Source organism: Antedon mediterranea, chromosome 1 (genome assembly GCF_964355755.1).
Source record: "Antedon mediterranea chromosome 1, ecAntMedi1.1, whole genome shotgun sequence".
Taxonomy (NCBI): domain Eukaryota; kingdom Metazoa; phylum Echinodermata; class Crinoidea; order Comatulida; family Antedonidae; genus Antedon; species Antedon mediterranea.
The window spans coordinates 29,595,900-29,622,411 of NC_092670.1; the positions used below are offsets into that span (position 1 = coordinate 29,595,900).

At 35.6% G+C, this 26,512-nt stretch overlaps 3 long non-coding RNA genes and 1 pseudogene across 4 annotated transcripts in view; 3 read left to right on the top strand and 1 right to left on the bottom strand.

Moving 5' to 3' along the window:
* The window catches only part of LOC140063636 (uncharacterized), a 478,535-nt gene that overhangs the window by 342,134 nt on the left and 109,889 nt on the right, over positions 1-26,512 (bottom strand). The window lies entirely within an intron of this gene.
* On the top strand, positions 932-2,757 carry LOC140048733 (uncharacterized). Its single transcript, XR_011845134.1, has 3 exons — positions 932-1,213; positions 2,044-2,147; positions 2,680-2,757. It is a non-coding gene; the product is annotated as an uncharacterized lncRNA (long non-coding RNA).
* LOC140063637 (uncharacterized) lies at positions 13,067-17,468 on the top strand. The gene is made up of 6 exons (XR_011847651.1): positions 13,067-13,160; positions 13,537-13,630; positions 13,895-14,035; positions 16,030-16,138; positions 16,612-16,718; positions 17,292-17,468. It is a non-coding gene; the product is annotated as an uncharacterized lncRNA (long non-coding RNA).
* Positions 21,819-22,639, top strand: LOC140050608 (uncharacterized; annotated as a pseudogene).

A 26,512-nucleotide genomic window follows, 5' to 3' on the forward strand; every position in this document is an offset into this window, starting at 1 on the left:
ATTCGGCCCATTTACCATTACGTTCGGATCTTTCAGCATTCGGCTCTTTTTTATTCGGCCCATTTACCATTACGTTCGGCTCTTTTTTATTCGGCCCTTTTTTATTCGGCTCTTTCTGTATTACGTTCGGCTCGTTTTAAATCGGCCATTTTTTATACGGCGCAATTAAATTCTAACCTTTGACATGGGGTCAAATGGAAGAAAATCAACGGCTGGAAATGAGTCTATGAAAAGTTTACAAACATTTCATCATCATGGCGCCAACTATGAGTAGCCAATCGATTAAAGATGTGTTGAATAACCTAAATTTAAGTCATCTTTTAACAAATTCTGAGAGAGAAAGGGTAAATTATAATTATTAAATGTTAGTCTGACACTAGGTCTAAGCTAGGCCTAGGCTAGTAAAATATCCTGATAACCCACGTCACACAGTAGTAACACACACAAAACAGTAGATACACGTGATGATACAGAAAAACTAATGAGATGCAATCTAAACAGTCATGGCAATTTTATGGAGATTGACCCTAGCTAGACTTGTTAGTTTGTTAATATAAAGTATGCCTAATAATAATTACTATAATAATTACTATAATAATAACTATAGTTAATACTTAGTAGGCAGCCCTAGTTTCTAGTTCCAGGCTAGGCCTAGTACTGTAGTAGTACTAACCAGGGCCGCCTACCATAAGTACTAACAGTCTAATATAGAAGAGGCCTACCTAGGCTAGGCATATAATATTTTTTACTAGGCCTAGCCTATGCCCTATACTAGGCCTAGGCCCTAGTTAATAATTATTAATTACTGTATATTGATTTGGCTTATTTATTTTATTTATAAAAAATTTAAAAAAATTTAAAATTTTTAATGTACAGTATTTTGTCTTCAAATAAATTTCCTTACAAATTTATTTGGTATAGTTATCCTAAATATAAAATGTAGTCAGTACACTATTGAATTTATTGCAACTTTAATTGTTACCATGGTTACTCCTAGTTTTGACCTGGAGTACCACACTGTATTATCATTAAGGCACTTGTTTGGATTTGGACATTCCAATGCATTGACTTAATTTGTACATTGTACAGTATAAAGTATTAGTAATACAGTAGCATTCACTGAGAGAAGTCCACAAGCTTTTATATGCTTTTCGTTTACAAGTTTCATTTCTTTTTATATCTTTGACGTGCCTCTATTTGAGAATCACAGTGTGTGAGTACATGTTAATTTATGATTGTTATTTTAACTTTTAATTAGGCCATATATAGGTCCATATATACTATTTAATCAAGTTACTACTTTATATAGTACTGGCTATATATGTACAGTATCTATTTTAATAATTACAGTCTACAATCTAGGACGATGATTTATTGTTAATTCATTCCTAGTCTTAATGCATATAAGGCATAATTTTACCATTGATGCCTAAACCTTTGTTGAAATGTTATAGCAATTAAAGATATTAATTAATTTAGGTTAGTATAGCAGTTATATATGATTAGCATTTACGTTACCTTTTTTGCTTAAACAGCTAAATACAATGTTTGTACGCTGTATTGCTATTTTTAATGTAGTCTAGATAATGTTTTTCTTTGTAATCCTCCACAGTTTTACCAATATAATATACTACGATACGACGCATAATAAACGTTAGTAACGAAACTCTAACTATATGTACATCTAGTGTCTTATTTGGTTATCTGGCTGTCTAGAAGACGCGACCGTTATCGAGGGCAGCACATACAGTATTGTTCACCCTGAAAAAAAAAAATTTCTTAATAATCTTACTTTTTGTTTAATAAATATGCAATTTTTTGTAATGTCACATAATTGATAGGCCTAGTTATCCACTATATAATAAAACTATATAAAATTAAGTTTAAAAAAAAAAGATATAATTAAGAAATAAGTGAATAATAATCTTTATATTTTTAATCTTTAAGTAGGAACAAAATAGGCCAATTCAAAGCCAAGCCCTGTATTTTTGCATGCAAGGTTGTTATAGTGTGTACAATTTCAGACTCTTATTATCATTTCAGATTACAAGATGAAGTTGGTGCTTTGACGGACGCACAGCTAACAAGTCTGGGGGTTGCAACTCTCGGAGACCGTCAGCGTCTACGAGCCAACTGTAGACAGACAGGTATAAGTCCTATAATTGCAATCTCTATGTACTTAACCCCTTTTTTACCCCTTTTTCTTGACACCATGGCTATCCACACAATAAGTCGTAAATGGAATCCCCTAAAACCGTCCCTCCCTCCAAATGGTGAATGGTCAGGAAAGAAGATGGAGCGTTATAAAAAAAAAGACAAAATTTAGGCATCGTTGGGTTTCGAACCTGGGACCATGAACACTAAAGGAGCATAATCAACCGTTCAGCCATCCAATTGGCTTACGATGGAGCTATGTCATAACCGATTATTCTTTATCAAACTTCTATTGATGTATTCTGCCTTATTTACTTGTGAACATATCCTTTTGATCTTGTTCATTTTAAAACTTATTTTGATGACCATCGACACATGTTATCCTTCATGACCTTTGTTTTCATGTGTTTTTTTGTATTAATTTAGCAATTTACAGTATGAATTTTGTGTGTGTGTGTAACGATCAATTTTGTATTATTGGCTTCAAATACTGTTATCTATTTACTTATTTCTGTTTTTTAATAGGATCCATTTTGTCCAGATTTTTTCCAGTAGGCAAAACTAAGCCATATGCAAAAAAAAAAAAAAAAAAAAAAAAAAAAATATCATCATGGACAAGGAAGGTGGTTTGCCTGGCTGAGCCAGATACAGATGCAACACCTAAAGCATGTAGAAAGCAGATGCTGGCAGAGGCCGGACTGCGATTTTTTTTTTCGTACATAAGTTGGGGACCCCCTCATGAAACGTCACAAAATAAACATGAATAATTCATCAGTTAAATTTTCTTGTTCCGTGTGCACCCAAGCGTATAGCAACAAGAAGTGATTACACAAGTGCGGTACAATTCTAGGCCTATCTCCGCTGTTGAAGAATTTGTGTGGATTGTCGAAATAATCGGCCTTTAGTTTATGGTGTTTTTAATATAATTTATTACTAAAGAATTACGTGTTAAAATTATAGTTTCTATTAATACTATTAGGCCTAATTATTAGTCTCTAAACCCATGTCTATTCTAGTAGTAGTAGCTGTGTGGATGTGTGTGACGTGTGTGTGTGTTAGGTATGACCAAAGATAGTTACACTATCTTTGGTATGACACAATCCGAGTAATAAGTCAGAAAAATTAAACAATAAACATTACACAAAAATACATTTTTATTCTCGTGGGTCAAATCTTCCCATCTCATGTGTTCATCATATACGCGCATTTTTAAAGTTCCTTTGAGTACATGCATATTGTTTGATAATAAAATAGCAGAATTAAAAAATACAGTACACAAATTATACACATTCTTTATTCTTGTGGGTCTAAGCTTTCTTTGGGCTATGTCCAATGAATTACTACTTAGTTTAATGTCTTGTCGTACTTGCTTGCCTAGCTGTCGATTAGCCTCGACTCGACACATTTTGTGTGAAGAAGAGTGCGCGAAGGCAATCACGTGAATTGACTTATAATCCTAGGCCTACTGTAGAAAGTATCGTATCGCAGTTGTGTAATCACTTCTTGTTGCTATACGCTTGGGTGCATACGGAACAACAAATTTAACTGATGAATTATTCATGTTTATTTTGTGACGTTTCATGAAGGGGTCCCCAACTTATGTACGAAAAAAAAAATCGCGGCCGGACTTGGGGGAAAAAAATGTTACCGTGCCTGATATAAATGCAACCCCGGAAGAATTCGAAACAGTTTTATTCACCAGCTTCCCCAAGCTGAAAAATGCAGGAGGATTTGAAATCATGCTCTGCTTTTGGATTGAGAGAAAACTTTTACCTCTGAAGGGAAGTTATACCCGTTTAAACATCAGAGATAAGTTAGGGCAAGGCCGAATTTACTTACGGCCAATTCAAAATGCCTTATATGGTAAGTATGGAAGCAGAGTCTGTAAGTAAAATAGCTTAATAGTTTTTATCCATACTGAGATATTATGGATAGTATATCATTCAATTGTTTTATTGTTTTAGCTTCAATTGCTACATTTACAGATTGTGATAAATTATTTTTATTCATTTTAATTTTGTATTGTTTTTAGAACATTGAAGAAAACTCAGGATTGGTTCAAAAATACATCTGTAGTCGTTTGAATACTGTACGAACACTAACACACAGTATAGCAGCAATTTCAGAACACTTGAAGCCTTCACAAATAAGGCTTTCCAATACTTCTTTTTTGATGACATATGTATTAGCTTTCCCTTTATTAGTAACAAACTTGAATTTGTACATTCATCTTTTATTGCTGTTACTGTAGCCACATCATACACACCAACAAGCTGAAAATCTGTGACACTCAGAAGTTTTACTACATCAGTAGTGATATATATTAAATAAGAAATATTTATTCAATACATTCTCTATGATTTTTTTCATCATACTGTTATTTGTTAAACATATACTTTAATTACAGTTAAATATGGTCAGTTTTGGCTTTCAAAACCTGTCCGGCCAGACCTTTTTTAACCACCAAAACTAGTCCGGCCTCGATAAAATCGGCCTGGGCAGTAGGACTGTTTTTGACCGCCAAATATGGTCCGGTATTACAAAATTAGTCATAATATATATATCATTCAAAAAAGGTATTATATTGAAAACTACAGGGTTTCATTTGTGATTTTAATATTATAAATTAAGCCTGTTTTTTAATTATCATTATTAATAATGAGTACTATTGTTAGGCTTTTTGTGTACAATAATCCACTTTGTTCTTTTGTTTTAACATCCTCATTTTCATGATGTTAAAAACAATTTAATTCATTACTGATTTATGGTTAATCAATCAATAAATCAGTTCAATCATTATAAAACACTTATACCAATACTGTATTGATTTGGCCTAGGAAGAAGGGACTCAATCATAAAAAAAAATCTAGCTGGCAATTATATCAGCGTCTCATACGCTGACATGAGTGTGTGGCAGGCTGAACATGTACCTAAGTCATGTTTTTAGAATAAAATTATACACTTAACATGCTGCGTTGCGTATCGTTCTCACGAATAGGCTCAACACAGGCGTATAACTATAGCAGTGCATACTGCGTAGGGCATATCTGATTGGTCAATTGCAGCCGCCATCTTGGCACTTCTTGAACTGCGATAACATTGCAGTTTGCCATCTAGCCTTTGGCTATATAATTATTAATATTCAGAATAAATGTTGGGAGTTCAAATACAAGGCAGGTGCGAAAGATAAATATTTGTAATCTTAGGTCTTGGGTCTTAGCTTTCGTGATCTTAGGTCTTAGGGGGTCTTAGCTTTCGTGGTCTTAGGTTTCGTGACACCCGATTTGTTGGTACTGATTTTTTATCTCTATAGGCCTAGGCCTATATCAGTCTTCATGCTCTATTTAGCTAGTACTATACTGTAAGCTGGGTATTCCTGTAGACTAGGCCTCCTAGTAGTAGGCAGTGGCGTATCCAGGAATTTGAAGTTGGGGGGGGGGGGCGGCAATTGCCAATTTGCCGACAAAATTTGTGTCATTATCTGTACATACACGACGTCTCTGATCAATATATGTTCTAGGATTACATAGTCATATTGTCTTATATGGGATAACGATGCAAAATGAAAACCAAACCAACATTATATGCTCATACTCATGCACATGTAGAACAGTTTTGTTTGAGAATTATGAGGCCCTCTGAAGTTTCTAAAACATTCGAGGTCACACTTATTGGCCAGTCAATTTTCAATCAAAATTTTTTGGAATCTTAAATAAAAAAGAGAACATGATAACAAAAACTTTATTCAAAAGCTCTCTGTTAACAACTGTCCTGATTGGTACACATGTTTAACATTGTAACAAATTAGTGGACACCTGGACTGTACCATTTTCAGAACGTTGTTTTTTTAAACACAAATGAGGAATATAATGTTAGAATGTAAACTATACTCTAATCGGTTTCAATATCTCCAGTTCAGTAGTCCAGACCTTTTGATTTCCAGGCTAAAGAATTTGATAGTTTAGGACAAAAACAATTGTTTTATTAAAATGGAGAGAAATTTGATGTGGGATGTTAAATTTGCTATTTGAAATTGTTTTGTTGTTTTATCTGACAGTTTTGAAGAATCAAGCAGATGACATAGACCTGGTAAAACAGATTAAGTTTTACATATCTTAGACATTTTTCTATGGTTATGGTTACAAAATGCCAGCAATATGCTTTAAATGTGAGAGGCCATTTCCAACCACAAGGAAGTTAGCATTGCATCTTAGGTGTTTCCATTTATTAACAGGCATTGAAAATTTAATTTGCTATCAGGATGGGTGCCGTCAATCATTCACGTTAATGAATTAATTTTTTAAGCACATCAACCGTTGCCACAAACATGTTTTTGATGATGTATTACAACCACCTCTACTTGACAATATAGGTCCAGATAATAATGCCAATGATGATAATGTTGATAACGATGCAGAGTATGTTCAGAGAGATGATATAGTCAACATACAGGAAGATCATGTAGAACTAAACCGAGAATATACCAAGAATGTTGCTGGATCTTTCATACTGCACATGAGGGGTACAGCGACCACCACATTGACATCAGTTAATAATTACATAGGAGCTACAAATGGATTGTTTTCTGATAATGTAGGCACTCTGAAACTGCAAGTTATTGACTTGCTTCAAAGAAACAATGATGATGATGATGATGTTCAGAATGTCCTGTCAAACTTTGACATTACATCTAGTCCATTTCAAGGATTAGAAACAGTTGACCAGCAGAATAAGTACTTTCGTGAGCATTGTCAGTTAGTTGGTTCAGAAACAATGACACTACAAGGAAACAGATATGATCAATATCTAGACAAGAGTACTGGCACATTAAAGCAAATCCTTGTTACAGAAACGTATCAGTATGTGCCAATTACGAAAACTTTGCAAGCTATTTTGTCTTCACCAACACTTCGTACTACCATAAAAAGTGAACAAAGATCTGTAGGCCTAAATGGCTACTTGACTGGTTAAGGACGGCCAGCAATTTATAGAACATGGCATGTTCAATGGTCAACCAGATACCATAAGGATCATATTATATTATGATGATGTAGAAGTTGCCAACCCCATTGGTTCTAAGAGAGTCATCCATAAATTAGGAATATTTTATTTCAGCATTGATAACCTTCCGAAGGTGTATAATACGGATATGAAATCTATCCATTTGCTCGCTGTCTGTCACAGTCTGGATCTAGCCAAGCATGGGGTTGAGTCGGTACTAAGACCATTTAAAAAAGAAATGGAAAAATTGGAATCGGATGAAGGGGTTAGGCTTGACATTAAAGGTTATGGATTTATTTGTGTCCGTGCTGCACTCACATGTGTTGTTGGAGATACCCTTGCTATGCACTGTATGTTCAACCTTTTAAGCCCATCTGCAAATCATTTCTGTAGACTATGTTTGTGTGATAGAGAAACTTTGCAAATGCACTTTTATGAGCATGATTTTGAGATGCGCAACATAGAAACACATGATGAACATTCAGAAAATACTGCCGGAATGCCCCATGGAAACTCAGAGACTGGTGTTAAAGGGCACTGTTGCTTAAATGAACTCCGTTACTTTCATAATGTGACAAATTATAACTTTGATGTGATGCATGATATTTTTGAAGGGGTTGGTGCGTTTGAGCTAAAGCTTGTATTGCGGCAGCTAATATTATTTGATCGATTTCTTACTGTTACTGAAGTAAATGAAAGAATAACAAGCTTTGCTTATCCATTTATTGAAAGGAAGAACAAGCCAACTGCTAATTTATCCAGAGCAAGGTTACAAAATGAAAGTGACCATAAACTTGGTCAAAAAGCAGTACAGATGGCATGTCTTCTTAGGATGACACCATTTCTTATTGGTGACAAGGTACCGGTGGGAAATGTATATTGCGAACTTATACTACTACTATTGCTAAGATGTCTTGATATAATTTTAGCAGTACCTGTTCATAAATCACGTGTTTTATCTAAAGCACTTAATCTATGAACACCATGCACACTTCAAAGAGATATTCCCAGATACCAACTTTATAAACAAACACCATCACATGGTTCACTATACGACATGTTTCCTAAAGCAGGGCCATTGGCAAATGCATCTTGCTTTAAATTTTAAAGCAAAAATGGTTACATCAAAAAGATTGGTCATGTTAATCAAAATTTTAAAAACATTGCCAAGTCAGTTGCATCAAAATTCCAAATACAACACTGTGCAACATGGCAAAGGGGAATGGAAACTAGATTTGAATGTTCAAGTGGGGATATTATGGAAATAGAAAGGGTAGCAGACCTACCACCACCGCTTTTAAACAATTCAACATTTACTTTTAATTTGATTATTTATACATCCTCTATATATCTCTTTATTTACCCGTTGCGCCGACAATTACTAAAGTGGTGACCCTCGACTTCCTTATACCGAATTTAACTTAAAATGGAAGAACAACAGCAACAACGACAGCTACCGCAACCTCCAGCACAACCCCATCACCAGGAACAACCTGTGGTGCCCGCTCCTGACGCAGCAACCGCCAACAGGCCAATTTCTTCTGTAGCGTTGAAACTGCCTCCATACTGGCCCAATGATCCGATATTGTGGTTCACCCAAGTGGAAGCACAGTTCACAACGAGTGGGATTACTGTAGATGCTACAAAATACGCTTACTTAGACGGATCATTGCAACCTGAAATTGCACAGGAAGTTCGGGATCTACTTCTCAACCCGCCTGCTGATAACAGGAATGTGAACTTGAAAGATACCTTAATACGTCGGACAACTGACTCCGACCAACAGCGCCTCCGCCAACTCCTGACGGCCGAGGAGTTGGGGGATAGGAAACCGTCGCAATTATACCGACGGATGTTACAACTCTTAGGCGACAGGCCACTCGAATCTTCAATTATGAAACAACTATTCTTAAGTCGCCTCCCAACTAATGTACAGCTTATCCTAGCTTCAACCAAGGATGAGTTGGACCTGGGAAGCTTGACATCATTGGCTGACAACATTATTGAAGTCTCTGAAAATGCAACTGCGCCAACAAGTGTATCGTCAGTACACACGGACAATACACCCTCCTTGTCTGCGACCCTTGGAACCCTGCTAAAACAGATTCAACAACTGTCAACACAAGTTAATTCCTTGCAATCTGACCGACGGCACAACAGATATCAAAGTCGCAGCACAAGTCGACATCGAAATCGATCGAGTGGTAGGCATTCATCTCCTGCTCAACCTAACAGTACCAATCGCTCAGCTCAACATTTAAACAACACTCCTCAACTTGTAAATGCATGCAAACCGCCGTGTTTGGAAAACTCCAACGCCGACAACTAAATGCGACGAATGTTGCTGGCCGTCAAATCATAAGTCGCCTTTTCTTTATTGTAAATAAATTATCAAAACAACGTTTCCTCATAAACACTGGGGCAGAAGTTAGCGTTGTTCCACCTACTCGCCATGAGCGTCTACATAGGCGACAAGAGTCTACTTTGACTGCCGCAAATAATACATCTATCAACACTTATGGACATTGCTCTGTAACCTTAGACTTAGGTTTGAGACGAACATCTCAATGGTTATTTGTTGTCGCAGACGTCACACACCCCATCATAGGGGCTGATTTTTTAAGACATTTTGGACTGTTAGTCGATATGAATAATCGACGACTCATTGACACTACCACCAACCTGAGTATTCAAGGTGTCGCCTCCAAAACTTCGCCTCTCGGTCTTATATTTACCACCCCTGAGGCTAAGTCCAATTGGGACTACATTCTTACAAAATTTCCAAACATTACACGCCCTTGTTATCAGGAAGCGTCGCTAAAACACGATGTGACACATCATATTCAGACCCATGGTCCACCAATTTCGTCACATCCTCGACGGCTCGCACATGACCGCTGCAAAACAGCCAGACATGAATTTGAACACATGATGCAGCTTGGAATTATACGCCCCTCTAAAAGTAACTGGGCATCACCTTTACATAGGGTGCCTAAGAAAACTCCTGGGGATTGGCGTCCCTGTGGGGATTATCGCGCATTGAACAATGCTACTGTTGCAGATCGGTATCCTATCCCGTACATGCACAATTTTACAGCATCTCTGCACGGATCTACTATATTTTCTAAGATTGATCTCGTCCGAGCTTACCATCAGATACCAGTTGAACCTGCTGATGTTCATAAAACAGCAATTACTACACCATTTGGAATTTTTGAATTTGTTAGAATGCCATTTGGCCTCCGCAATGCCGCTCAAACTTTTCAACGTTTTATTGATCAGGTAACTCGTGGATTGGATTTTTGCTACGCTTATATCGACGACCTGCTTGTTGCAAGTTCCAACGCCGAGGAACACGAAACTTATCTTCATCAACTATTCACACGTCTTAATGAGTATGGCGTTGTTCTCAACCCAGCGAAATGCCAATTTGGAGTTTCGTCACTCGAGTTTCTTGGACATCATGTTGATTCGCAAGGTGTCCGACCACTTCAAGCAAAGGTCGGAGCGATACAAAACTTTCCACAACCAACTTCTTTACGCAAACTACGTGAATTCCTTGGACTTATTAACTTTTATAGGCGATTTATACCGCAGTCTGCCCAGATTTTACAACCTGTCACAGCTTTACTTGTTGGGGCAGGTAAGAAACAGGATCTGGTATGGACCGACGCAGCTTTATTGGGATTTAATAATATTAAAGTCGCCCTCGCAAGTGCTACACTTCACCCATCCGCAGCCAGATGCACCTTTAAGTATCATGGTTGACGCTTCGGATGTGGCCATAGGGGGTATACTACAACAACGCATCTGACAACTATTGGCAACCTATTTCATTTTTTTCACAGAAGTTGAAACCAGCGCAGACGCGATACAGCACATTTGGTCGTGAACTTTTGGCGGCATACCTTTCAGTTAAACATTTTCGTCATTCACTTGAAGGACGCTCATTTCATATTTGTACTGACCATAAGCCGCTTGTGTATGCTTTACTCGCCAAACCAAATCGTCACTCGCCACGCGAAATCCGTCATCTCGATTTCATATCTCAATTCACAACGGACATACGCCATGTGAGTGGAAAAGCTAATGCAGCAGCTGATGCATTGTCGCGAATCGAACTTAATACTTTCAGTCACAACACAACTAACATTGTTGATTTTAGTCTTACTGCTGCTGCACAAAAGAATGACGATGAATTGCACAAGCTACCTGAATCACCGTCTTCACTACAATTTCAAAACTTTCCAATTCCAACTTCTGACTCTACAATTCTTTGTGATATTTCCAAAGGCAATCCACGTCCATATATCCCACAAGAATTCAGACGCATAATATTTGACACTCTACATTCGCTATCACATCCTGGTATACGAGCAACACAACGTTTAATTACTGACCGTTTCGTATGGCCAGCAACCAATCGTGATGTACGATGATGGTCTCAAACATGCATTCAATGTCAACGTTCCAAAGTACACCGTCACACCGTTTCGCCACTCTCTACTTTTTCTACACCTGACGCCCGTTTTGACCATGTACATATAGATATTGTTGGACCTCTCCCTCCGTCAAATGGTTTTTCTTATTTACTCACTTTTATCGATCGTTTTACTCGATGGCCCGAAGCCGTACCTATTCCGGATATCACAGCCGATACTGTCGCACACGCATTTGTCAATCGATGGATCGCTTCATTCGGAATACCTTCAACCATTACAACAGATCGAGGAAGACAATTTGAATCTGCATTATTTCATTCGCTCGCCAACTTACTAGGAACTATAGCACATTCATACAACTGCATACCATCCTATTGCGAACGGACTTGTAGAACGTTTTCATCGACATTTAAAGGGTTCTCTCAAAGCACATAATGATCACACTAAATGGACAGAACATTTACCTATAGTACTTTTAGGCATTCGTACAGCCCTTAAGGCTGATCTAGGTCATAGTGCAGCTGAACTTGTTTATGGCACTACTTTAATATTACCTGGAAAATTCTTTAATTCAAACTCCGAACATTGTGATTATTCTAATTATATTGATAGATTGCGTGATAATATGAGTAAACTACGTCCCCCACCTACCCGCACCAACTCTAACCGTAAATCCTATATTAATCAAGAAATATTCAATTGTACCCATGTTTTTGTTCGAAGGGACAAACACTTTGTTCTCGATCTAAGTGGTCGACGGGACACAGTCAGTATTGATCGCTTAAAGGTAGCTCATTTGGATACTGATGATATATTTAAAAGCCAAGAGCAAACCCTCACTCCCAAGCTACAAGCATCACCCCTAGTCAAACCAACCACCCATTTTGGCAACCCCTCCCCGTACTACTCGTTATGGTAGACATGTTCATTTCCCTCAACGTTTTGTCTCGTTCTATCATTAATTCTTTCACTGGAAGAGGGCTCCTGTAGCAGACCTACCACATAGCTTTTAAACAATTCAACATTTACTTTTAATTTGATTATTTATATATCCTCTATATTTATATCTCTTTATTTAACCGTTGCGCCGACAATTACTAAAACAGCATAGAAGGTGGCCATGTAATACAGGAACTACAACCAAATACAGCAGAAGTATTTGTGGCTCATAAAATTGTTAGATTTGGAACAGTTTATCGTCCTAACTTGTTTGTTATAGTTGGTGTATCAGACAATTATGAACATATACCTATCTTTGGATATATTATGTACATTTTAGTTGGACTTCATGGCGAACAAGAAGCTCACTTTTTGACAAAAACATGTACTACTGGAGACTTCGTTCCACACTATCATGCGTACACATTACTATTGACGATCCTCCTGAGTACACCATAGTAACAGCCAGGGAACTTCGTGATCATCTCCCATACTCTTCTTTACAAACTCCAATTGCTGATATTTTAAGGTGAAACAATTAGAAAAGGGAGAACTTGACATATCTGCAAGAAGGATACTAGTTCAATTAGTAACAAGCCATATGACAGACAAGGTTGGACACCTGTAAGTATGCCACATCTAATGTATTTTTTGTTTTATTATAGAGAGACCCCATAAAAACAGCCAATGATGCAAAACAATTTATAATTAATAACGGGAGTAGAAAAAATCTGAACAGAATGAAAAAACTTGATACGTATCCACTTGGAAAAGTTCCAGTATCTGCATATGGATCTGTTAAAAATTATCAAACCACTAATTAACATGGGCTAAGTTAAAAATAAAACCTGCAGGACAGTAATTTACTCCCATTGTTATAGGCGTCAACATACTGATATTTTACTACTTTTTAGACCACTCAGCAAAAAAGATTGAAACTTAAATTTTTGGCAAGGTCTTTGTTAAGCTTGAATAAATTATTCCCCGGTTTTTTATATAGGTATCCTCGAAGTAAAGAGAAGGAAAGCCTGGCAAAAGCACTTGTGGCAGAGTTTCCACATCTAAAGGACCGAACGCCTGGATGCCAAGGCCATGTAAGTATCATGGAAATACTAATGTATTCTTATAAAAATCTCGAGAATGAAATCGAATTTGGCCTTATCAATTTCATGGTTCTATTGATGATGTTGTATGTCTGGACATATTATTAAATTATTAATGTAATTTTACCGTAATGTGTTATGTCTTCTTGGCATCATTTCAGAACACTTACAGTATGTGTTGTTATAGTTTGTAAACCAGTGCGCATCACAATTATATTTAAATTGACTTCTTTTTTTAATTTAATTATATTACAGTAACGGCAATGGATTTATTGAATATAGGCTCAAAACTGTACGTGCTACTGCTAAGCGAATGGGTCCAACTTCTCCTTTGAACACAGCTAAAAATCCTGTTGCAAAAAAAGCAAAAATAAATAAAGTAGAGTACTAGAACAGGTAAGTCGTCAGTAAAATCAAGGCTGCTGGAATTGACGATATTATATGTGGCAATGTTGTTAAAAAATCAATAGACCTTATTCTTTCTCCACTTACTCATATTTGCAACTTATCTTTATCCACAGGATCCTTCCCTAAAAGCATGAAAACAGCAAAGGTCACTCCTATATACAAAAAAGGTAACAAATCTGATCCCAACAATTATCGACCAATTTCTGTTCTTACTTTCTTTTCAAAAATTCTTGAAAAACTTATCTATGACCGTACGTATGATTTCATTAACCGACACAACATTCTCTACAATAAACAATACGGTTTCAGACAAACTATTCCACTTCTTTTGCTATAATTGATCTTACCAACAACATTGTGGATGTTATTCATAATAAGTTGTTTTCGTCTGGCTTATTCATAGATCTGTCTAAGGCATTCGATACCATTGATCACACTATTTTACTTTCAAAACTCTTTAACTATGGTATCCGTGGCATTATTCTTGACCTTTTTAAAGATTATCTGTCCAATCAACTTCAATGCACCTATATCAACAATGTTTCTTCCTATTTTAAACCTATTGTTTGTGGTGTTCCTCAAGGGTCTCTATTAGGCCCTCTTTTTTTATTGTATATCAATGATTTACCAAATGCATCTGACATCCTTTCTTTTTATCTTTATGCTGATGACACAACCATTTTTTATTCACACACTAATTTTGATTTCATTTTCAATACTTTTAATAGGGAATTGAAGAACGTGAACAATTATTTCAATGCAAACAAACTTTCAATAAATATTAACAAATGCCATTTTATGCTTTTTGGTTTTCGACACCAAGATTTGATTAACGACACTCATAATGTTTACCGTGCTGCCCACAAAATTCCTCTTGTTAAGCATACTAAATTTCTTGGAGTAGTAGTAGTGAAGTAGGCCTAGTACTTGCCCAAAGAAGTCCTTCGCATGATTTATTGTTCACTTGTTTTACCTTTTATTTCTTACTGTAATATTGTCTGGGCAAACAACTATGTTTCAAACCTCAACAACATTTTTATTCTCCAAAAAAAGCTATTCGCCTCATCTCTGGTGCGTCACGCCTAGATTAAACTAGTGAGCTTTTCTCTGACCTTAAATTATTAACTGTCCAAAACATCAATATCCTCCAACAATGCACCTTCATCTATGAACATGTCAACTGTCTACTTCCAACCAAACTTTCTTGCAGCTTTATAAAAAATAATAGTATTCATACCCATAAAACTAGATCCTCCTGTAATCTCCACCCTCCCCTTACCAAATTAACATTAATGCAACATCCGTTATAGTGGCACCAAATTATTTAATGATCTCCCCGACGAAATTAAATTGGCACCTTCAAAAAATACATTTTCTTTTAAACTTAAACAAATTCTACTCCATAAATAACTAATAATAATAAAACAACATGTTTATTCTGGGTTTTCTGTGCTTCCATAGTATTTTATTATTATTAATTTGTCGTTGTCTTGCTTTACATGTTTGTTTGTCTTATTTTGTTTCTGTTTGTAATCAACCTAACATTTTCTGAAACATTGAAATTATTACTAATCAACCTAAAATTTTCTGAAATTTATTTTGTTAAATATTTATTTTATAATTTATATCCTATAAGTTTTTTTGGAGGGAAACCTCCAAATGTTATTACTTTCTGGGTGTTGCCTCTTAATTATTTATATTTAAATTGTTATTTTGTTTACTTTGAAATGATAAGAAATAAATGTTATTATGAATGAAAAAGGAGAATCCATTCTAATGTTTGTACAAATCTACCAAATTATGTTCTGAGAAAATTTATGTCATGTTTCTGAATGTTTATTTTAAGAGTAAAATGGTACTAATTTACACATTCAAGTTTACTTTGAGAATCATTTCTCATAGGATATAAATTATAAATAAATATTTAACAAAATAAATTTCAGAAAATTTTAGGTTGATTAGTAATAATTTCAATGTTTCAGATTAACTTGGAATTTGAACTGATGTATCCAGGATGCGGATCCAAAATGTTAATCAAATGGAAGCCATATTACCATCCCAAGTTTGTGCAGATGCATAAATCAAAACTCAGTAAGTTTATAAAGAGTGTTAATTCTTACCTGTTTTATTTAATAACTTATTTACACTAATAGGAAGATGTTTTGCCCAACTCTGACTTAATATGTACCGAATACTCAATACATTTTAAAACAATTGCGAAAAAATATGCAAGTTCTTGGGTGGAAACCCACGGCCTCCAGATCATCAGGCCTCTAGACCACCGAGCTTGCGCTGATGTCTAGGGTTGAATTCGAGCCCAAGTAAGCAGCAGGAACTGCACCAACGATGACAATTGTTGTTAATTATGTAAGTTTTTACATCAGGGAATATACTCTTCCCTGTTTATACATGGATATGAAACATTACATTGTAAAGTATATTCATTGATTAAAAAAATATACAATAATCTTAGTACATTTTATGTACAAAAGATGGTTTACAAAATGCTAAAAACAGAAATAAGCAACTACTGTAACTTTAAGTGCATTTACTGTTTTTTGCAGATGATCTGTATGTGTTCAGATATCTGTTAGAAAAATTACCATCAATATCAAGAGGTGGGAAAAGCAAAGTCTACGATGCTTTTCATTACATTGTACAACACAAGCCAGTGAGTACTTGTTAAACGTTTTTATAATTTGATCATTAAATTGCAATAGATCTATACAAAATGTGTATTTCATTCTTTGTAAAATACTCTTAGCATATGAAAATATTATATCTCAAAACTGAAACACAGTATGTGATTATACATTAAATGAGCCCGCAATAAAATGCAATGTCATCTTCCTTGCTTCTCACAATATCACTGTTGTATAAAATACCCTTTTCACAGCAGCATAATTTTGTATCTGGAGATCAAACCTGGTTTTACTGCATATGTGGAAATGGGTATAATTAGAAGTTAAACAAGAAAAGAAGGAAGGCAACTGGAAAATGCCTATAGCTCACACATTTTGTAAACTTGTAGGCCTAATGTGCAGTATACCAAATTGAAATTTAAACCACCTGATCAAAAACAAGCATGCATTGTTGATCAGTATATTAACAAGGTGATTAAAGATACAAAATGGTGGTGTTTATTATGTGATAAATAATAGACTAAAGTACCTTTTGAGTATCGGAGGATTTGTGATAAATTCATATTTTTCAGCTTTTTATACTGTATTTTTATATTTTTCAGGCTGGGTGGGACAGATGTTGACAACTTTGCATCAGGAAAAGACCAGACATATGCACAGCCATTTATCCTTGCATTGGGTGATGTTAAAGAACCTACAGAGTTTTTTTATTATTGTTGATGCAACATCTATTCCTGGTGGTAACACAATTGTTCAGGCAATTGATCGACTTTTTAAAATTCACTATATATATAATGTCCAATTTGCCAGTCCGCTTGTGACCTTTTTCAATTTCTTTGAAGGTCTCTTGTACGAAATTACAACAAACATCAAACCAACTGGTAGGGAGTTATATTCCCATCTTATTCGCGATGAGGAGTAACTAAAATGAAATGTTTTTGATGAATTTAAATTACCTCTTAATTATGCAGTATGTAGAGAAGAGATTTGCTTTTCAAAATAAACCAATTAATATAGCTCAATGTCGTTTTAATTTATTTGGTTGTGCACAATTGTGTTTTAAATGCATGTTTTTTAAGGCTATAAACTACCAAGTTTTGGATCACAGGAGCAGCCTTTTGCAGACAGAAGATACAAGTAGAAAAAGAATAAGCTAAAAATACCACTCTTAAGAGTGGTTTCCTTTCACTCTTTTATGAGTTGATTATTTTCACTCTTTTTGAAAGAGTTGGTCACTTTCACTCTTTTATGAGTGGATTATTTCCACTCTTGTTAAAAGAGTGATAAAAATGTTCACTCTTTTTAGAGTTGGTTTCACTCATTTTAGAGTGATTTGGTGACCACTCTTTTTTTCACTCCAAAACGAGTTGTCCCTCAGTTAACTCTTTGAAAGAGTGGAAGTTCACTCTAGTTTGAGTGGTTTCTCACTCTTTTACATTAAGAGAGTACTTGGTTAGAGGAAAATTAATGTAATGCCATTATGTACAGTGACGCGCATTGACAAGTAAAACATAGTTGACGACGGCGAATAATAATATAGGCCTCAAGCCTATTCTATGTATTACAAACTCATGCATATTCAGAATTTAATTCCGAACTTGTAATTAAATTTTGACCATATCGCAGAAATCAGACTAATCGAATATAATTAATAATACATTGACAATAAAACGATGATTCATATTCTTCAATAATATATGTGATGATAATTGATTTTGTCATAAAGTTGACACCAAATGACATCATAATTAATGCATTGGATATATAATAAAATTATGTTAACACACATTTTAAATACGTATTGTGTTGCACGAGATTTACTAATGTTGGGTGACTTAAATATAGATTTTTTTAAATCTCACTCAAATCGCAACAATCTGCAGGAGAAAATGGATCTCTTTCGTCTTTCGTCAAATGGTGCCATCTCTGGACCAACTCGTATCACTGACGACGGTCATCCTGACAACAAATACATAATAGAGAAGAGATTTGCTTTTAAAAATAAACAAATTAATATAGCTCAATATCGGTTTCATTTATTTGGTTGTGCACCTGCAATTGTGTTTTAAATGCATGTTTTTAAGGCTACTACCAAGTTTTGCATCACAGAAGCAGCCTTGCAGACGGAAGATACAAGTAGAACAAGAATACGCTAAAAATACCACTCCTAAAAAAGAGTGGTTTCCTTTCACTCTTTTATGAGTTGATTATTTTCACTCTTTTTGAAAGAGTGGGTCACTTTCACTCTTCTATGAGTGGATTATTTCCACTCTTGTTAAAAGAGTGATGAAAATGTTCACTCTTTTTAGAGTTGGTTTCACTCATTTTAGAGTGATTTGGTGACCACTCTTTTTTTCACTCCAAAGCAAAATAGCAACAAGCTATTCTGCTTTACTGGATGCGACTACACTGCAGCGGAAAGGAAAGCTACGTCCCTATGATGGTTGAATCAAGATGGTTGAATCAAGACGTTTTACTGAGGCATTTAATCAACTTGGATTGTCCGAAAATGTTACAGATAGCACTTCAGATATTCTTGAAGAATTTGTATGTGATATGTACAGTAGACCAAAATTGAAGAAAGTAAACAAGGCAAGATTAGAAATATTCGATACAATATATGCACCACAGGATGGAGAGAATCCGCTTGAGACGATCAAGACATCTGATGCCACCACCTTGCAAGTCAGTGCTTTGCCAAAAAATTGAGAGGACAAATTATGTCGCACTCATATGGAGGATGCCATAATGGCATATTTAATGGAGATTGAACCAAATAACAGTGGTGATGGAAGATATTTGAAATTGAATGGTATAAAGGACGTAGGTGCCCTGAAATGGTATTGGATGAAGATGATTTGCAAATGATATTCTTTTTTTTGGCTTTCAATTAATTAATGCAAAATTGATTGTTGTACGACAAGTAGTTCACAAGAGATTTTTAACCAAAAATGAGTGGAAATCGTTATTTTGCATATATACAAGATCACGTGCACAATGTAACACAAATTTAAATTTTTTTTTTACATCCACTCCTCTATAACTGGAGCAGTTTTTAAAAGTTGGTCGAAAAATATTAAAGAATATATTATTTATCTATTGATATTTAAAAAAAAGTAAAAATATCAAATTTTACCCAAAAAATGAAAAAAAAAATGGTTTATTTTACAAATATTTTGTAAAATAGTGACTGAAATGACTTTTGAGCCTAATTTCAAAGAAATTAATGTACGTTAACACGTCCTGTGCCATAAAATAAAAATATTGGTAAAATGTGGGTCAAAAAGTAGGCCATTGACCTCTGACCCAAGGCCCAGCACCCGAAACACTTAAGAATCGGGTTTTCAGATGTACCAAAATATGTCACACACAAAATCATATTAAGACCAATGGTAAAATATGTGCACTATAATATGAGACTATGAGATAGACACACCAACAGGTGCCTACAGAAGAAACAGAGTTCATATTAGGACAACACCTGAATCACCCCCTGATACAACTCAATTCTACCCACCATTGGAAATAGACAGTCACATGAAAACATCAGATAATAATCCAACAATACCAACTGAACAGCCATAACAAAACCAAAACCAATGAAACGACCAACAAATTACACCAGACAGACCAATGGTGGAACCAACTAAACCACGCAGATCAATCAGAATAAAATGACAACCTATGGTAACTATCTAAAAAAGTATGTAACTCATAAGTAAATTCATATCTTACAGTACCTGCTATAACTAAATAATCAAGGCAAAGCAGTCTTATAACTCAATAACTAGTACAAGACCACAGATTGGAATTTATGTTATAAACTAAGTTTTTTTAAATTGTTGCAGGTTAAATCATTGATTAAAGAATAGAAGGATATGCATCGACGGTGACACAAAACGATTTTCCAACGCGTTTGCCTATACTAAAGCACTGCTGCCAATCAAACAAACACGCTCATTGAACTCCGTGTCTCTAATCGTTTTTCAGGTAAATACATTTTTTTCGATCCAATTTTTGGTCGAAGTGGTTAACTATTATGTTACATTAAAATGGCATATTCAACAAAAAATTCTTTAAGAATTATTTTTTCAGGGGGACAATACATCTTTAAGTTTAGCCTATCAAAGGATTTATTTCAGCAATCGGAGACCCACCATCACAGAAAAGTAAAATTTAATATTACCCAATCATTGACGAACCTATAACACAATATGGAACAGTTAAAGACCATGGAAATTAACAACACGAAGACTAAACTTACCTCAACATCAGGCAAACTAATTCAATATCAAGACCAGTGTAATCTAGCATTTACGCTAACCAAAACCTTCCAATTAAATTGGATGAATTGATGACATATTGCCTTACACCTGTACGGTACCATATAGCCTCAGTACTCCGGATGGATATTTTAACAAAACAAACAAGGCAAAACTTCTGCATATTGTTACAGATGATTCCATAGTGGATTTAAAAAAGACACCTCTGCCACTTCCGTCACTTTGCATTGAAGATGGAAATGCTGTATTTCATTCTATATCAACATCATGTCTATCTAACACATTTGGAGGAATATGTATACAAGTATTGGATTCCCTTCGTGGAAAAGCGAATGTCTTTTTCTCCACAGATCAATACTTATCAAATTCGACTAAGTCACAAGAGAGACTTCGCCGAGGAACTACTGAGAAGCTGATACTATCTGGAACAACGACACGGAAACCAACAAATATGAAAAGGTTCCTTATTAGTCCAGGAGCTTATGTCGAAAAAAAGGCACTTGTAGCTTTTTGATGATAATTGTCGGCACCAATGTTTTTCTGACTCAGAATTTTCCACTGAACAAGAAAAACTTTGGTGCCATTTTTTTCGACCATGGCAAGTGGCCGCCATTTTGATTTTCAAGATGGCGGACTAACTTTAACAAAAAAATGATCGTGAGTGGAATCATTGGGAATGGAATTAAATACTGATCATTTATTTCCATTACACCCATACCCCAAAATGCATAGCAACAGAGATAATCGCAATTACATATGTCATATGTCGAAAACGTCTAGAAGTCTCTTAGTAAAAAGAATAGAAACAACGGAGAAGAATATTACACCGAAAAAACTAACAAGTTAATGGCAAGAAAAAGAGATAAAATAGAAAATTCAGATTGCCTCCTTTGTTCACGTAAGGGGTTGAATTGCAGAGATATCCAGGAAGAAGAACGGATGGAAATCAGGAATGCGTACTATGGTATGGGTGACTTGCAACAGCAAAGGGAGTGGTTGAGTAGGCATTTGGTCGTTAACTACAATTCCAAATCCAAGAGGCCCAATCGCTACACCTACTTCTTACCAAAGCCTGATGGAGACAACTGGAAGGTTTGTCGTAAGATGTTTTTGGCCACTGTGGGAGTTTCTTTTACTCAGGAGGTGAGGAATGTCCAACGCAAGATGGATAGATTTTGTGTGATGGAGCGTGAGAGGAGAGGAGGAAGGAAACGTAGTAACAGTGATTATGTGTTGAGAGAAGAGGTAATCAAGCACATTGCAAGATTTCCACGAATGGAATCGCACTATGGCCGATCAAACAGCAAATGCCAATATCTTTCGTCTGACTTGAATTGTGCCATCATGCACAGAATGTACAAGAGAGAACATCCTCACGGTGCAAGTTTAAGCCTATATAAGAAGACCTTCCGTTCGCTGAATCTCAAGTTTCATCACCCTAAAAGGAAACTTGTGGCTTATGCGAAAAATTTAATCGATCAAACGATGAACAAAAAGCAATTCTAAGGGAGCGGTACAAGATGCACTTGAGTGAAAAGAAAAAGGTACCTGAAATCAAGGCAGCGGCAAAGGAGCATACAATGGCAAACAAACAACATCTTCGATCTTCAGCAAGTCTTACTTACCAAAATCACCAAGATCTGAATTATTTTACAAACGCCGTTTAGCCTGTTACAATTTTACAGTTTATGAGTTGGGGAGTATAGGGATGGGTTGTGGGTTTTTTTCTCACGAAGGGTTAACACGCCGTGGTTCTTAAGTGAAATCGCATCTTACATCAATGTTTATCTGAAGAAAGCTGATGCCGATAGTGGACCTCTTCTCAGATGGATGTGTAGGCCAGAATAAAAATTCAATCATACCATCCATGATGTTAAAGTTTGTTGAAACATCAACCTCCGTAGAAGAAATTAAACTGCACTTCTTCGAAACGAACCACGGCCATTCAGAAGGCGATTCCATGCACAGTACAATTGAAAGGGCTATGAAGCAAGTCGCGGAGTTTAACTCTACCCTTCAGTTGGTAACTGTTATTAAGATGGCAAGACAAACCCCAAAATCTTACGAAGTATTCCACGTCAAATCTGAAGACATTAAAGACTGGAAACTCTACAGTCAGAAAAGGGGAGTATTCAGAGTCAGAACATCAGAAAGTGGCATAAAAATTGACTGGACCCAAGTCATGCAAATAAAAGTCATCAAAGCCAAACCCAATGACATTCTCTTCAAATATTCTTTTTGAATTCCTTTTATCAAAAGTTGCGGATTGAAGATATCTTGCTACATTGGTAAAATGATTATTAAAATGTGTAGCAACCTCTTGTGGATTGTGAATTTTTGATTTTTGACGTCTTTTCACTATATCCTAATTTCTTAAGATGTTGCCATAATTTCTTTGGATTGTTTTTATTTTCAATTATTTTATTTCGAAAATACGTTGATTTAGCTTTTTTAACATTGCGCTTGACCTTGTTTCTTAATTTACAATACATATCATGATCTTCTTTGATTTTACTCTTTTTAAATTTATTAAAATATTGATCACGAGTTCGTATATCATTTAGAATATCTGTGTTAAACCATGGATCTGATCTTTGTTTCACCCTCATCTTTCTTAGGGGTGCCACACAATTTATAACGGAGCTTCCTTAAATGACGACCATGCGTCGTTAACATTAACTTTGGATGTAACTTTGTCCAATCTATTTCGGACAGTTTTGACAGGAATTCCTCTTTGTTCTACTGTTTAAATGATCTTGAGTAAATAATAATAATAATAATAATAATAATAATAATAATACCACATTTATAAATGGTTTTATGCGATGAGTATTTTGCCTTACAAGATTTGCGTGTGCAAAATATCAGCGTATGATCACTAGGCATGTGTTTATAACACCGGAATTAGAAATTTTGTCTTGAGAATTACATAGGATATGGTCTAAACATGAGGATGAATTCCTGTCAAAACGAGTGTCATCACTTATCAAGTTAAAGAATCCTAGTAATTCGAGAACGTTTTATAATTCGTAGATTGAGTACAATCTCTGTTAGTATTTATGTTAAAATCACCATTTATGATGGTTTCAAGGTTGTTAATTTTATTTACAGTGTCTTCGAAAAAGTTTAGAAAATTTTTGACATTCTGTTCAGGAGGACGGTAATATGTTCCAACAACGATTGGTTTTGTATCCGGGAGGTTGAGTTCAATCCATACTGATTCAACATTTTTGTCCATTAAATCTTCTCTCTTGGTAAACGCTCTGTCCGTACGCACATACATACATACTCCACCTCCTCTACGAGAAGATCTATCATTGCGAACTAAGGTATATCCATCTATGTTTACTTCATTATCAGGAACAGTCTCATATAGCCAAGACTCGGTGATGGATATAACTGCTGCTTTTGATTTTAATGCGATTTCACTTATTTCAGATATTTTGGGAATCAGCGATCGTACATTAAGTTGAAGAAAATGCATTCCTTGTTTGTTAATTGTTTTTGCGATGTCGTCCATGTCATCATCTAGGGGATCTGATTTTCATGAAAGTCTGCATCATACTATGGGAGCGAGTTCCAGGAGCATATATCGCAAATATAAGAGGATGACTTACCGGCGCACTTTGTGTGTATTCTTTTAATGTCACATGCATTGCATCTGATGATTTTACTTCGCTTGTTAAATCCTCTACTGCATACGTCACAATATAACTTTTGTTGAGGTCCAGGATTTAAGGAGACATCCCCAGCAATAATGATCAAGTAACTTAACGTTAAGTGGTGATGTTTTCTTAATATACGTTTTACAGGATATCTCGAAGAGCTTGCACCGTACATTTGCCAGAGTGGTGATCTCAAATCCAAGTTATCCTGCTTAATGTGGGCAGGTGCTGACCAGTTGCTTGCGATGTCAGGTCCGACTTCAGTGAAGTCTAAAGTCGGTTCACTTAGGGTGCATATTCTTACTATGATACATAGTAAATGGATGAATAATGTTCTAAATAGTACTTTATACTGCATGATGATGAGCAAAAGTAGAAAATACATTTTTTATGTTAAAAATGTAAGCATTCAAAGACAAGCGTTTCATCGGTTGTCACGATACAAAATACAAAATTACAGTACGACCAACAGTAACTGTAAATATTATTGTTGTGATAATCCGCACTAGTTTGTTTTTAAAAAAATATCCAAACAGCCAATGATTTAGATGAGGAGAGTGATCCTAGCCTAGTCAAAAGACTAAACGTAACGTACCGTATGGTGGTAAGCACAATGCTTGGCGTCCCTGGTTACCGGCGTAGCAACAGACATATTAAAAGGCGCGAAAGGCCTAGCTGATCAAAGTGAAGAAAATGATATAATCCTAACTCACAACTTGTAAATTAAAACAGTTTTCTTCAATCAATATTTGTTGCTGTATCGATATGTCAGTTATTTACTGTTGGTATATCCAAAAATCAAGAAAATGTATTTTTAAAGACAATCAGTGTAGAGAAAAAAAACAAAACTCTTAGCTATTCATTAACTATATTATACTGTTATAAAAAACAGGGGGATGATATTACTACATCCCCCTGTTTTTTATAACAGTATATGTGTATGCTGACCCCAACTATATAACCATAGCAACGCTACTGCGCACTAACGGCAGTTCTAATACAACGCCATGTTGAATAATAATACCGATTAATAGTTATACATTAAAAATTAAAATAATCATTAAAACGTGTCTGGCAATTATTAAAGTGGGGAACGTGTACTGTTCGCGAATCGTTGATCGTTGCAGTATAATAAAGAAATCACGCATTGGTGATAAAACGTTGGTCTGGATGATGTAAATTTGTTTTTGTTTATGATCCAACATCATTTATTGACAATTTTCAAAAAATGACAATAAATAATCACAAACACTATTTCCATGTGACTTATAAATATATATTTAGATGAGTTGTTACTTGTAATTCTGCCATTTGTTATGCGTAGACCTGTAACTTTACAAAAATAGAGAAAGGAATAGAGCATTTTTTTTCAGTATATAAAAGGATGACGATGACAAAAGTGTATTTCGACCGTGCCAACCCGATGTTGCCGTCATGAAGGCCCTAAAAAGATTACCGCAGCGCGACTTGCTTATCGCATCGCATAAATCATGTTTTCATTGAAATTAATGCATGAAACGTACGCGAAACCTAAATATACATTAAGAGAGGCGAATTCCTCCATGGAAATTAAATTAATTAAAAGACACGATAAAAATGCGGGAAATTGTAAGCCTCTGTCTGTTGTGCAAGGAGCTAGTAGTTGTCTCAAGCAGCATGCTCTCAGGCAGCGAGCCATTGAAATGTACGATTCTTACAACACGTAAATTGCTAGCCTAGAGCAGTGCGAGTCGCAACCGGTCGGAGAGTGCGAGGAGGAATTACCTACTGAGGCAAACTGCATGCGTGAGTGATTTGAACATCTCACGTGACATTAACATCCAATCAGAAAACAGAATTCTGGCTAGCTGGCAGTTTCGTTGAGCGTAAAAAAAT